Source organism: Scyliorhinus canicula, chromosome 4 (assembly GCF_902713615.1).
Source record: "Scyliorhinus canicula chromosome 4, sScyCan1.1, whole genome shotgun sequence".
In the NCBI taxonomy this organism is placed as follows: Eukaryota; Metazoa; Chordata; class Chondrichthyes; order Carcharhiniformes; family Scyliorhinidae; genus Scyliorhinus; species Scyliorhinus canicula.
In genome coordinates this window covers 22725145-22741082 of record NC_052149.1, presented here as the reverse complement: position 1 = coordinate 22741082, position 15938 = coordinate 22725145, and the positions used below count along the sequence as shown (strand labels likewise).

Here is a 15938-nt window from a genome sequence, read left to right as displayed (position 1 = left end):
TCAGCCAAGGTCACTCGGCTTCTGACCTCAGTCGAACCTTGGTTCAAACATTGACAAAAGAGTTGAATTCCAGAGATGAGGTGAGAGTGACTGCTCTTGACATCAAGGCCACATTTGACCGAGTATGGCATCAAAGGAGCCCGAGCTAAACTGGAGTCAATGGGAATCAGGGTGAAAACTCTCCACTGGTTGGAGTGATGCCTGGCACAAAGAAAGATGGTCGTGGTGGTTGGAGGTCAGTTATGTCAGTTCCAGGACATCAGCTCCTCAGGGTGTGTCCTAGGCCCAACCATCCCCAGCTGCTTCATCAGTGACCTCCCTTCCACCAAAAAGTCAGAAGAGGGGATCTTTGTTGTTGATTGGACAATGTTCAGCACCATTCGCAACTCTTATTTAATAATAGAATCACTACAGTGCAGAAGGAGATCATTTGGCCCATCGAGTCCACACTGACCCTCTGAAAAGGCACCCTACTTAGGGTCAGACCCCCACCCTATCCCCTTAACCCAGTAACCCCACCTAACCTAACCTCTAACCTATTGGACACGAAGGGGCAATTGACCATGGCCATACCACCTAAACTGTATATCTTTGGGCTGTAGGAGGAAATCGGAGCACCTGGGGGAAACCCACGCTGGCATGAGGAGAATGTGCAGACACCGCACAGACACTCAACCGAGGCCGGAATTGAAGCCGGGTCCCTGGAGCTGTGATGCAGAAGAGCTAACCACTATGCCCATAGGCAGGCAGGGTTGTCAGATAGGTGGCAGATACAGATTAATGTGCAGTCACACATTTTGGCAGAATGGGGAAGAAAATAAATGCGAAATGGTAAAGTGTAAAGGACCAGAGGAACAGAGGGGCTGAATGGTCAGAAAGAAAAGGTGGCAGGGCAAGTAGAATGCAAAATTGAAAGGGGGAGGAGCAGGAAGGTGTGTTTTACAAGTTGAAAAGCATTAACTCTCCATGTCTGTGTGAGTTTCACCTCCACAACCCAAAGATGTGCAGGTTAGATGGATTGGCCACTCTAAATTGCCCGTTAATTGGAAAAAAAATAATTGGGTACTCTAAATTTATTTTTAAAATGCAAAAAAAAGCATTAAAGCAGTTGAGCAGTGGTCAATGTGTGTATTTTTGTGGCTTGTGCTTTGACATTCTGTGGGGCCAGGATGGGCGAGGTCAGGAGGGGCGTGACGTCATCGGGAGCCCCAGAAATGACAATGTGTGCGGGTCCCACCAAGTGTAAATCCCACTCTGCCCTGTGCCTATTGTTCAAATCAAGAGAAAAGTGAAGCGACACTGTATAAGCAGCTTTGGAACTGCTGGGTTCCCAGGCTTTACTGGTGAAAGCTTCAAACTCCCAAGTCTTTCAAACGTTTCACAATAGAAGCCAAAAACAGGAGTTGGCCCCATCAATAAGCCAGATGCTGTTGGGGAGCGAAGTGAACAATGTAGCGCTGGACAATGTAGCACAATATAGCACTGGGCAATATCACAATGTAGCCCTGGACAATTGCACAATACAGCGCTGGACAATATACAATACAGCGCTGGACAATATACAATACAGCCCTGGACAATATTACAATATGGCGCCGGACAATATCACAATACAGCGCTGGACAATATACAATACAGCCCTGGACAATATCACAATATGGCACTGGACAATATCACAATACAGCGCTGGACAATATACAATACAGCCCTGGACAATATTACAATATGGCGCTGGACAATATCACAATACAGCGCTGGACAATATACAATACAGCCCTGGACAATATCACAATATGGCACTGGACAATATCACAATACAGCGCTGGACAATATACAATACAGCCCTGGACAATATTACAATATGGCGCTGGACAATATCACAATACAGTGCTGGACAATATACAATACAGCCCTGGACAATATCACAATATGGCACTGGACAATATCACAATACAGCGCTGGACAACATACAATACAGCCCTGGACAAAATCACAATATGGCACTGGACAATATCACAATACAGCGCTGGACAATATACAATACAGCCCTGGACAATATTACAATACGGCGCTGGACAATATCACAATACAGCGCTGAACACTATCACAACGTAGCACTGGCCAATATCACAATGTAGCACTGGACAATATCACAATACAACGCTGGACACTATCACAATGTAGCCCTGGACGATATCACAATACAGCGCTGGACAATATCACAATACAGCGCTGAACACTATCACAATGTAGCCCTGGACAATATCACAATACAGCGCTGAACACTATCACAATGTAGCCCTGGACAATATTACAATACAGCGCTGGACAATATCACAATACAGCACTGGACAATATCACAATACAGCGCTGAACACTATCACAATGTAGCCCTGGACAATATTACAATACAGCGCTGGACAATATCACAATACAGCGCTGGACAATATCACAATACAGCGCTGGACAATATCACAATGCAGCCTTGGACAATATTACAATACGGTGCTGGACAATATCACAATACAGCGCTGAACAGTATCACAATGTAGCCCTGGGCAATATTACAATACGGTGCTGGACAATATTACAATACAGCGCTGGACAATATTACAATACAGCGCTGGACAATATTACAATACAGCCCTGGACAATATTACAATACAGCACTGGACTATATTACAATACAGCGCTGGACAATATTACAATACAGCGCTGGACAATATCACAATGTAGCCCTGGACAATATTACAATACAGCACTGGACAATATTACAATACAGCACTGGACTATATTACAATACAGCGCTGGACAATATTACAATACGGCACTGGACAATATTACAATGCAGCCCCTGCCAATGTCACAATACAGCACTGGACAATATTACAATACAGCGCTGGACAATATCACAATGCAGCCCTGGACAATATCACAATGTAGCCCTGGACAATATTACAATACAGCCTTGGACAATATTACAGTACTGCGCTGGACAATATCACAATGCAGCCCTGGACAATATTACAATACAGCCCTGGACAATATTACAATACAGCCCTGGACAATATTACAATACAGCCCTGGACAATATCACAATGCAGCCCTGGACAATATTACAATACAGCCCTGGACAATATCACAATGCAGCCCTGGACAATATTACAATACAGCCCTGGACAATATTACAATACAGCCCTGGACAATATTACAATACAGCACTGGACAATATCACAATGCAGCCCTGGACAATATTACAATACAGCCCTGGACAATATTACAATACAGCCCTGGACAATATCACAATGTAACCCTGGACAATATTACAATACAGCCCTGGACAATATTACAGTACAGCGCTGGACAATATCACAATGTAGCCCTGGACAATATCACAATGTAGCCCTGGACAATATTACAATACAGCCTTGGACAATATTACAGTACAGCGCTGGACAATATCACAATGTAGCCCTGGACAATATCACAATGTAGCCCTGGACAATATCACAATGTAGCCCTGGACAATATCACAATGTAACCCTGGACAATATTACAATACAGCCCTGGACAATATTACAGTACAGCCCTGGACAATATCACAATGTAGCCCTGGACAATATCACAATGTAGCCCTGGACAATATTACAATACAACCCTGGACAATATTACAGTACAGCGCTGGACAATATCACAATGTAGCCCTGGACAATATCACAATGTAACCCTGGACAATATTACAATACAGCCTTGGACAATATACAATACAGCCCTGGACAATATCACAATGTAACCCTGGACAATATTACAATACAGCCCTGGACAATATTACAATACAGTCCTGGACAATATCACAATGTAGCCCTGGACAATATCACAATGTAACCCTGGACAATATTACAATACAGCCCTGGACAATATTACAGTACAGCGCTGGACAATATCACAATGTAGCCCTGGACAATATTACAATACAGCCCTGGACAATATTACAGTACAGCGCTGGACAATATTACAATGTAGCCCTGGACAATATTACAATACAGCCCTGGACAATATTACAGTACAGCGCTGGACAATATCACAATGTAGCCCTGGACAATATCACAATGTAGCCCTGGACAATATTACAGTACAGCGCTGGACAATATCACAATGTAGCTCTGGACAATATCACAATGTAGCCCTGGACAATATTACAATACAGCCCTGGACAATATTACAATACAGCCCTGGACAATATTACAGTACAGCGCTGGACAATATCACAATGTAGCCCTGGACAATATCACAATGCAGTGTTGTGGCAATGTAGCGCTGTGGCAATGTAGCGCTGTGACAGGAAGCGAGAGGAGAGCGCTCTTTAAAAGCGAATGGACGGATCTGTGAAAGCGCAAGGAACGGAAGAGGTTCCCACCCGGAATCGACCCAGCCCACATCCTGATCAAATCGAACAGAGTAGAATTTATTCCTGAATGCTCAGCCATTCGGCTACAACACAAAGCTAGAACTAACCCAGCCAATCCAACTAACCCATCCAGTCTATGTCTAATCGCTCACACAAACTCAAATCTTAGGAACTTTTTTGGAAAAAAAAGTAAACTTCCATTTTTAAGAAAAATAAGTTGGATTTTTTTTCATTTCCAACAATATTGGCACGACAAATAAAACACTCTTAACTCTCAAATTGTGCTACAGTCCACTACAACCTACAACTGTGTTACAGCCCATTACGATCTGCAACTGTGTTACAGCCCATTACGATCTGCAGCTGTGTTACAGTCCATTACGACCCATAGCTGTGTTACAGTTCTTTACAATCTGCAACTGCGTTACAGACAATAACCCGGAATAGCTGTGTTACAGTCCATTACCATCTGCAGCTGTGTTACAGTCCATTACGACCCATAGCTGTGTTACAGTTCTTTACAATCTGCAACTGCGTTACAGACAATAACCCGGAATAGCTGTGTTACAGTCCATTCCAACCCATAGCTGTGTTACAGTCCTTTACAATCTGCAGCTGCGTTACAGACAATAACCCGTAGTAGGTGTGTCACAGTCCATTACGATCTGCAGCTGTGTTACAGTCCATTACAACCCGTAGCTGTGTTACAGTTCGTTACGATCTGCAGATGTGTTACAGCTCATTACAGTCCGGAGCTGTGTTACAGTCCGTTACGTTCTGTAGAAGTGTTACAGTCCGCTACAAGCTACACCAAGTTTGTTACAGCTCGCACTGGCATGGTCTGTGCCAGCCTGAACTGAGTTATATAGTCTGTTACAATCTGCAACCCCGAGTTATAGACTGTTAGAGTCTGCGCTAAATTACAATCTGTTCGGGTCTGCTCCGTTTCCTATCGGTAATCCGCCTCCGTTAAACAACCAGCACTAACTACCCTGCAAGCCAATAAACTCCAGAAAATTGCCAAGGTTTCCTGAAGCGCACAACTAAAATCCTTCAAAATGGAGAGGGGCGAAGTCCATTTCCTCGTGAGCTCTGCAGTCGATCGCATCTTTCCCCCAGATGCTCAGAATAAGGAGGGGCGAAGCATTCGACTTCTCAGACTCTCACTTTTTACGAACACAACGAACAGAGGGCTCGGGGGCCATTTTTACTCAATCGGGGCTGAATTTGTGAAGCCAGGGTGGGGTTTGCATTAACTGCAGCAGAGCAGTGAGCAAGGGGGCGATGCAAACTCCTTACCCCACCCACCCCACACGATTAAAATCGGAATGGTCACTGTATTCCGTGCAATTTCAGATCTATCCCCCAACCTTTGCAGATTCACCCAAAGCACTTCTACATTAAATTGATCCCACTTGGGAAACTGAGAGCTATCAGGAAACTGAGTGAAACTGACAAGACCTGTTTTCACGGGAGAAAGAGAGAGAAAGTCGACAGCGCTAGTAAAAGTGGTGAAAGTGTACCTACCAGAAAGCAAGCGAGAAGTCAATCTGATCCTTGCAGTGATATCAAAGTGCAGATGCTCAATTCTCCCTGGTTCGCTTCAACTCAAGACTTTATATCAAAAAAGGGTGTGGAAATCATAACTGCAATCCTATTGGCCAGCGTTTACCGAAATGACTGTGACATTTGAATATGTTAATTTCCAGCTCTTCCTCCAACTGGCATTTACCACCCATCAAAATAGAGATCAAATGTAAAAGAGACACAAAAAATATTTTAATCTCCTCACTGATCTCCCAAGAAGGGGAGTTTAGATCAGTTCAAGCCTGAACTGACACAGACTTAAAGTGATTTGCAACTTTAGCACGGTAGTACAGTGGGTAGCACTGTTGCTTCATAGCTCCAGGGTCCCAGGTTCGATTCCCCGCTGGGTCACTGTCTGTGCGGAGTCTGCACGTTCTCCCCGTGTCTGTGTGGGTTTCCTCCGGGTGCTCCGGTTTCCTCCTACAGTTCAAGGATGTGCAGGTTAGCTGAATTGGCCATGCTAAATTGTCCTTAGTGTCCAAAACAAAGGTTGGGTTGGGTGGGAATAGGGTGGGACTGTGGGCTTAGGTCTGTGCTCTTTCCAAGGGCCAGTGCAGACTCGATGGGCCGAATGGCCTCCTTCTGCACTGTAAATGTTATGACCTATGCAAAAGAAGCAAACGTGACTCTTAAGAGCAATTTGGGTCTGGAATACACTGCCTGGAAATGTGGTGGAGGCAGATTCAATCGGGGTGGGGCATTAGATTATTTTTTTTATTCGTTCATGAGACATGGCAGCATTTATTGCCCATTCCTCATTGCCCTTGAGGGGACAGTTCGGAGTCCAACCACGTTGCTGTGGGTCTGAAGTCATATGTAGACCAGACCAGGTAAGGACTGCAGATTTCTTTCCCCAAAGGACATTAGTGAACCAGATGGGTTTTTATGACGATCAACACTTTTTTTCATGGTCATCACTATTGAATTCAAATTTCACCATCTGCCATAGTGGGATTCGAACCTGGGTCCCCAGAGCCTTACTCTGGGTCTCTGGATTACAGGCGCCCCTATGATTACTTGAATAGAAGGAATGTGCAGGGGTACAGGGGAATGGCATTACGTCATGATGCTCATTGGAGAGCTGGTGCAGACACGATGGGCCAAATGGTCTCCTTCTGCAACGTCACTGGCAGACTTTCACTTTGCGGGGCTCCGCACTCACCTTCATTTCTCAGGCCCCCCAATGACATCATGTCCCCAATGGTGCCATGCCCCTCCCAACCCCACCCATCCTCACCCCACAGAATGCAAAGGCACAAGACACAAAAATACACAAATTGATTAGCTCCTTTTAACATGTAAAAACACACCTTCCTGTTTGCCCCTCTTCCTGTATGCCCCTCTTCCTATTTTCTCCTCTTCCTGTTTGCCCGTCTTCCTGTTTGCCCCTCTTCCTGTTTTGCCCCTCTTCCTGTTTGCCCCTCTTCCTGTTTTGCCCCTCTTCCTGTTTGCCCCTCTTCCTGTTTTGCCCCTCTTCCTGTTTTGCCCCTCTTCCAGTTTTGCCCTCTCTCCAGTTTTGCCCCACTTCCTGTTTTCCCCTCTTTCTGTTTGCCCCTTTCCTGTTTTGCCCCTCTTCCTGTTTTGCCCCCTCTAGTTTTGCCCCCTCCAGCTTTGCCACCTCTCCAGTTTTGCCCCACTCCAGGTTTCCCCTCTCCAGCTTTGCCACCCTTCATCTTTTTCCCTCTCTCCAGTTTTGCCCCCTCCCAATTTGGCCTCCCACAAATTCTGTCCTCTCTCTCCCAATATTATCTCCTCTCTCCCAATTTTATCCCCATCCTAGCTTTGCTCCCTATCCCAGCTTTGTCCCATCTCTCATCTTTACCCCTCTCCCAGATTTGTCCCCACACTCCCAGTTTTGTCCCCTCAGTCCCAGTTTTGGTCCCACACTCCCAGTTCTGCCCTCTCATACCAGTTTTATCCCCTCTCCCAATCTTGACTCCATCGCAGCTTTGTCCCTTCCCCCAATTTTGCCACCTCTCCTGCAATGTTGCCACCTTCAAATTTTGCCCCACCTTGCACCTCACCTCAATGACCTTGCCTCGCTGCTGGCTGCCTGGCTATTGCCTCTTCTGTCCAGCCCCCCTCAACCCTGGTCTAGGGGTCGAGTCGAGTCACCCCGCTGCTCCCCTCGATGACTAGCGCCTCACACCTCACCTCGCTCAGTGACCTCGCCTCGCTGCTGGCTGTCTGCCTGCCTTTGGCCTGGCTTCCTTCGCCTTGACTGCTGCCACCCTCCTCATCATCTCAATAACTTTGGATCAATGTTTTCCCGCTCTAGTGGGCCTCGAGCAATCAGAGTTTGATGTCGCTCTGCATTGCCTGCTGATAGTCTCATTTAGTATTTAGAGAGCCTATCAGCAAATAATAGTAATAATAGTAATAATAATCGCTTATTGTCACAAGTAGGCTTCAATGAAGTTACTGTGAAAAGCCCCTAGTCGCCACATTCTGGCGCCTGTTCGGGGAGGCCGGTACGGGAATTGAACCTGTGCTGCTGGTCTTGTTCTGCATTACATGTCAGCTGTTTAGCCCACTGTGCTAAACCACTATCAGGCTCTGAATGGTGCCCACGAACTGCCCACAGATACCGGCCAGCACAGGGCCGCCCCATTGATCAAGAATCTTTGCCCAGTCACGATGTATTTCATTCTAAGCCGTCTCTGCACTGATTCTACGACAAATATGGATTTAGAACAGGTCTCAGCTGGACTTTACTGGAAGCAACTGGTAACTTTTTTTCTTTTAAAATAAATTTAGAGTATCCAATTTATTTTCCAATGAAGGGGCAATTTAGAGTGGCCAATTCACCTACCCTGCACATCTTTGGGTTGTGGGGGTGAGACCCACTCAGACAAGGGGAGAATGTGCAAACTTCACACGGACAGCGACCCGGGACCGGGATCGAACCTACGACCTCAGCGCCGTGAGGCCGCAATGGTAACTCTATTGGACTGGTCAGAGATCCAGTAGGGGCTACTAGTTTCTGAGGAGTCAGCAGTAAGCACCGGTACTTCTCAGCTGACTTGGGCTGGAGGCACACGGCACGCAGCTGTCACAGGCGAAGCAAGGTGCAGCATACACTCAGGAAGCAGTTAAGACAGATTTATTTTCATATAACCTTTATTAGTGTCACAAGTAGGCATATATCAACACTGCAATGTAATTGATGTGAAAATCGACTTTAGGGTCATTCCCCGCCCATGCCTCAATGAAAAATGAAAATCGCTAATTGTCACAAGTAGGCTTCATTGAAGTTACTGTGAAAAAGCCCCTAGTCGCCACATTCCGGCACCTGTTCGGTACATGCTTGGCACTGGCACTGGTTCTCCCTCTCTGCGCCCTAGCTCCAGCTGCCTCACACCAACCTTCCATCCACCTAACTATGTCTCCCGCCCTCTGTTCTCCCCCCCCCCCCACCCCCCCCCCCCCCCCACCCCCCCCCCCCCCCCCCCCCACCCCCACTCCTGCACCCCAAAAACATTATATATTGCCTTGTGATTGGCATTAATTGGAAAAAAATAATTGGGCACTCTAAATTTAAAAATAAGAATGTTGATCACCCTTGGGTTCAGCCCAAATCAGCAAGTAGGGAGTCAAGTAAACTTAAATATTTGTATTTATATCAGTTGATTAGGGCACTTTACCATTTTAATTTCAAACTGGAGAAAGCTGTCATCCATGTCTGACAGCTCAACGGCCATGATGCTGGTGATGGTGACAAAGAGGTAACGGTAGCTGTTAGTAGCATACGTATGGAAGCTGATGCCATTTTTAATAAATCAGTGCTATGATGAGGAGGTGCAAGGGGGAAATTTGGAGACAGTTCGGAGGAAAAGTTTAGGTGGGGATGCTGACTGGTTTGACCAACTTATTTTTTCAAAGTAACCTCTCTTTTTTTTAAAATTTAGAGTACCCAATTCATTTTGTCCAATTGAGGGGCGGTTTGGCGTGTTCAATTCACCTACCTTGCATATCTTTGTGTATTGGGGGCGAAACCCATGCAAACACGGGGAGAATGTGCAAACTCCACACGGACAGTGACCCAGAGCCGGGATCGAACCTGGGACCTCGGCGCCGAGAGACTGCAGTGCTATCTCTGAAGGTTGCCATTAAATGGATAGAGCCGTGAAGAAGGCTTATAGTGTGAGCGTTTATTAACAGGAGGCTTGAGTTTAAGCGCCGTGGGATTATGCTGCAACTGGGGCAGCACGGTAGCATTGTGGATAGCACAATCGTTTCACAGCTCCAGGGTCCCAGGTTCGATTCTGGCTTGGATCACTGTCTGTGTGGAGTCTGCACATCCTCCCCGTGTGTGCGTGGGTTTCCTCCGGGAGCTCCGGTTTCCTCCCACAGTCACAAAGATGTGCAGGTTAGGTGGATTGGCCATGAGAAATTGCCCTTAGTGCCCAAAATTGCCCTTAGTGTTGGGTGGGGTTACCGGGTTATGGAGATAGGGTGGAGGTGTTGACCTTGGGTAGGGTGCTCTTTCCAAGAGCCGGTGCTGACTCGATGGGCCGAATGGCCTCCTTCTGCACTGTAAATTCTATGATAATCTATGATAACTGTACAGGATCCTGGCGCGACCACATTTGGAGTATTGTGTGCAATTCTGGTCACCTCATTATAGGAAGGAAGTGGAAGCATTGGAAAGGGTGCAGAGGAAATTTACCAGGATACTGCCTGGATTGGAGGGTAGGTCTTATGTGGAAAGGTTGAGGGAGCTAGGGCTTTTCTCATTGGAGCGAAGGAGGATGAGAGGCGACTTAATAGAGGTTTATAGCATGATGAAGGTGATAGATAGAGTGGAAGTTCAGAGACCATTTCCTTGGGTGGATGTAGCTGTTACAAGAGGGCATAACTATATGGTTCGGGATGGGAGATATAGGAGGGATGTCCATTGTAGGTTCTTTACTCAGAGTGTGGTTAGAGTGTGGAATGGACTGCCTGCTGTGATAGTGGAGTCGGACACTTTAGGAACTTTCAAGCGGTTATTGGATAGGCACATGGAGCACTCCAGAATGACAGGGAGTGGGATAGCTTGATCTTTGTTTCGGACAAAGCTCGGCACAACATCGAGGGTCGAAGGGCCTGTTGTGTGCTGTACTGTTCTATGTTTATGTTCTATGTTGTGTGAATGAAGTTCCATCGAGGACCATGTTGATTGTCCCTTTTCTTTATTTTAAATGCCGCAAGAGAACATTAAAGGTCGTGGCAGCATCACCAGACAGAATTTGCAGCCTGGCAAGAAATTAATAAATCATCGCATCACATTTGCCGACTACATTGAGAAAGGTTGATTTTTGTAACAGGTGGAAAGAAGTTTACACCAGCACCACCCGGTGATTTGAATAAATATCTGAGAGTATCTTACTTGAAAATGCCAAGCTGTGGAACGATAGCCACGTTCAGAGACCTTCCAGTATTTCCTTGCAGCTAATGGTCTCGGGTACCTCGCTCCAATTGGAAAGCAAGCACTCATCCAGCACCACTATATTACAGGGAGAATGGTTCCCAGGACGAGAAACCTCAGTTATGAGGATAGGCTGGAGAGTTTGGGACGGTTCTCCTTGGAGAGAAGGTGGAGAGGAGATTTGGTGGAGATGTTTAAGCGCATGGGGGGGGGGGGGGTTTGCTGCTGCTGCTGGGCAGAGTAGACAGAGAGAAACTGCTCCTGCTCGTAAAAGGATCGAGGACGAGAGGGCACAGATTTAAAGTGATTTGCAAAACAAATCAAATGTGACGTGAGAAAACACTTTTTCGTACAAAGAGAGGTTTGGGTCTGGAATGCGCTGCCTGAGAGTGTGGTGGAGAACGGTTCAATTGAGGCATTCAACAGGGCAATAGATGATGATTTGAATAGAGGCAACGTACAGGATTACGGGCATAAGGCAGGGGAATGGCACTATGTCACAATGCTCATTTGTAGAGTCGGTGTAGACACGATGGGCCGAGTGGCTTCCTTGTGCACTGTAACAATTCTGTGAATTGTGATTCTGTTTGAGAATCCATTTGCTGGTGACGAGCGCAACAATTCAGGTAACTGTCTGGCAACTCCCAATGGAGGGCAGTGCATCAGTGTGGGGGATTGTCTTATGAGCAAAGGTTAAACAGGTTGGGACACTGTTCACTGGAGCTCAGAGGAATGAGAGGTGATCCTCATTGAAACATACAGGATTCTTAAGGGGTTTGCCTGGGTAAATGCTGAGCAGATGTTCCCCCTCCTGGGAGAGCCTAGGGCCAGAGGGAACAGTCTCAGAATAAAGGGGAGCCAATTTAAGACTGAGATGAGGAGGAGTTTCTTCACTCAGAGAGTTGTGGGTCCTTGGAACTCCTTGCCACCGAGAGCTGGGGAGGGAGAGTCCTGGGGCGGGATTCTCCGACCCCCCACTCCGGAATCGCGCCCGGCGCAGGGTCGGTGAATAGCCGTTCACTGCGGAAATCCAGCACGACGACGCTTCCGCGATTATCCCCAGACCCGCCAGTCACGCGCGCGCGGTCGACGCGGCGCCAGTCGGGGGCTGTTGGAACAGGCCCCCACGGCGATTCTCTGCGAGCGTGGTTTACATCTGGTACCACCTGGCAGGAGCTCGGACCCGCGGCCGCAGTGGCAGTCCTGGTGGGGGGAAGGGCGTATCTGACCCCTGGGGGGCCTCAGCAGTGGCCAGGCCCGTGATCGGGGGCCACTAATCGGCGGGCATCGTGATCAGTGGGGGACCTACCTTACTCCGCGTGGGCCCGCTGTGTGGCTCTGCCACGCTGGCGGCGCCCGCACACAGGTAGGCCGCCACGTTCATGCACGGACCCACTTGCGGCCGCCGTGGGCATGCGCGGCCGTGTGGTCTGGACAGCAGGGCCCCGCGGGCAGCCACAGCTGCGGGATGCACGCCTGGAAAACAGAGAACCAACCCGGACTTTTGAGGAAAAAGTCCGGAGTGATTCTCACCTGTTTTACGGCGGGCGTGACGGACTTAGTCCCCAAAAGGGAGAATCCTGCCCCTGGTGTATATTTAAGGCTGAGATAGATAGATTCTTGATCAGGAAAAAAAATCAAGGGTTACAGGGAAAGAGCAGGAAAGTAGACGTGAGGAATTTGGGATCAGCTATGATGCAATTAAATGGCGGAGCAGACTCGAGGGGCCCAACGGGCTACTCCTGTTCCTATTCCTTATGGTCTTAATAAAGAAAATGTGGCAAGTTCACAAAGGCACTAAATCGCTTAACATCTGGAGCTGTTCCCCCGCCTCTTTCACTGCCCTTAACAAGACAGAAAGTATTTCATCATCCATCCTGTCCTCAGAGTCCCAGGCGTGAGTATCGGGTATTTCACAAGCCGCAGCCATATTCTCCGTGAAATGTGAGTGTGTTTTGCTGCCCATGCGGAAGAAGCCATTCAGCAGCAAAATGGAAACTATTTGCCAGTTACAAATTCCCCTCTCGGTTCCATTCAACCCTTCTTCTGACAGCCTCCTCACTTCATGGAATAATCCCATTTTTGGTGCCAGTTTTCCAAACCATAATCCAACTGGAATAGGATTACGAGCTCCGAATGTCGGGAGGATCTTAATAATCCTTAAATACCCAGGCAATAATGGGCATTTGGAACAGTGAAAGAGGCAATGTTCATTGTTGTGGGTGTGAGGGTGGTGCCATGCCCAAGAATGGTAGTCTTCAGGGTATCAGACCAGTGTGAACGTCATATGGGGCAGGTGACCGGCGCCCGGCTTCCTTAACCGCCTGCGGAGAATGCGGTCTGACGATGTATGAGAATTCATTGCTTTTTTTAAATCAATATTTTTATTGAACTTTACATTTCTACACTGTACAGGAGATGGTTGAAATTGTTATTATTTACATGCTGTTCCTTTTTTGGCCTAGGTGGGCGCGTACACGTTCACCAGGACTGTTGGTGCCCCGCCCAGGACGCCGCTGACCATGATGTACCATCCCTCTTGGTCCATAACTGTCTTTGTCACCGTAAACACCGCCTTCCTTCTTATCAAAATATCTACACCCCTAGCCCTTGTCCCATAGCAGGAATGGTAGATCTGTCCCACCCAGCCCTTCCTTACCTGCAGTCGGTCCTTCTCCCTCAGGTGCGTCACTTGGAGGAAGACCATGTTGGCTTTCAAACTTCTCAAATCAGTGAACTCTGGGTCTTTCCACTGGGCCATTAAGTCCCCCAACCTTCCAGGTGATAATCCTGGTGGGGGGGGGGTTTTGACCCCCACTTCCTGTGGCCTGGAGATGGATGGAAGACATTCCTGCCGAAGGAATTGATGTTGATGAAGGAGGCGATTAAAGTAGAGATCCCAGTGGCGGTCAAGGTGACGGAGGTGTTGGTCGCCGTGCAGATGCCGATCGACGGAATGGGGAAGAAACTGGAAGCTCAGAGGAAGATGATCCTAGAGCTTGAAAAGACGTCGACGGACCAGAGCGACAACAATGTTGCTCTGGAGGCCGAAAGAAAAATGTTGGTGGCGACCCCAGGGGAGCCTGAAGGGGAAAATCGAGGATCAGGAGAATCGGTCTCGACACCAGAATATCTGGATCGTGGGCCTGCCAGAGGGGATCGAGGGCAGAGACCTGACAGACTCTATGGCCCAGATGCTGGGCAACTTAGTCAGGAGGGACAGCTTCCCCAAGCCGCCGGAGGTCAACAGGACACACAGGTCACCCCGACTGGGGGCCAAGAATACCAGTGCACCAGGACATTGGGGCAGACCTGGCAAAGCACAAGCCAAGTTCAAACATGTGAAATCGGCCCTGTACAAAAGTGGAGTAAAATTTGGAATGCTGTTCCCAGCCAGGCCCTGGGTTACATTCCAAAACAAGGAACACTATTTTAACAGCCCGGCAGAGGCAGACGAGTTTGCATGGGCAAATGGGCTGGAAAAGGGGCACACGAGGCGGCATTGAAGAGGAGGCAGAGAAAGAAAGGAGAAAGTACAGTGATGGAGTTGAACAATGTTTGCGCAGGACAGTAATGCCTCGCTTTGAGCAAGTGACTGCACAGCAAATACCCATCACCGGATGTCCAGGAAGTTATTTCCATCACAATGTGGTTTTCCTTTCTCAGATGTATTTCTGTAGTGTGCTCCGTCAAATATGTCCTCAGTACCTCCCTCTGCCACATTTCCACGCCTTTCTCTATATGTCAAACTCTCTCTTCTTTCATCCCTCTGGACGGGTGTCTTCACTTTTTACTTGAGATCTGAAGTGACAGAAATGTTGCCACTGGTTAGATTTTAACAACACGTGGCTGCACACAATTGGGGTTTCAAACCTCTGCTTCTCCATGAGCTCTGAAAGAGCTGACTAACCAAAATAATACAGGAATTGTAAGCTGACCACATTGCTGGACAAGAGTTTGATGGTAAAACCCTGTATGTAGTGTGGGATGGTAAAGCCCTGTCTGTAGTGTGGGATGGTAAGACTGACTGTAGTGTGGGATGGTAAATCTCTGTCTGTAGTGTGGGATGGTAAATCTCTGTCTGTAGTGTGGGATGGTAAAACCCTGACTGTAGTGTGGGATGGTAAAACCCTGACTGTAGTGTGGGATGGTAAGACTGACTGTAGTGTGGGATGGTAAACCCTGTCTGTAGTGTGGGATGGTAAAACCCTGACTGTAGTGTGGGATGGTAAAACCCTGACTGTAGTGTGGGATGGTAAATCTCTGTCTGTAGTGTGGGATGGTAAAACCCTGTCTGTAGTGTGGGATGGTAAATCTCTGTCTGTAGTGTGGGATGGTAAAACCCTGACTGTAGTGTGGGATGGTAAAACCCTGTCTGTAGTGTGGGATGGTAAAACCCTGACTGTAGTGTGGGATGGTAAAACTCTGACTGTAGTGTGGGATAGTAAAACCCTGACTGTAGTGTGGGATGGTAAAACCCTGACTGTAGTGTGGGATGGTAAATCTCTGTCTGTAGTGTGGGATGGTAAAACC

At 47.7% G+C, this 15938-nt stretch overlaps 1 protein-coding gene across 1 annotated transcript in view; it reads right to left on the bottom strand.

Moving 5' to 3' along the window:
* LOC119964414 (adseverin-like) overlaps nt 1-6072 on the bottom strand; it is a 55564-nt gene extending 49492 nt beyond the window's left edge. The window contains exon 1 of the mRNA XM_038793854.1: nt 5936-6072. The gene's annotated coding sequence lies outside the window, so the exon portion shown is untranslated. The remainder of the gene's footprint in view (nt 1-5935) is intronic.
* Between the last annotated feature and the right edge of the window lie 9866 nt (nt 6073-15938).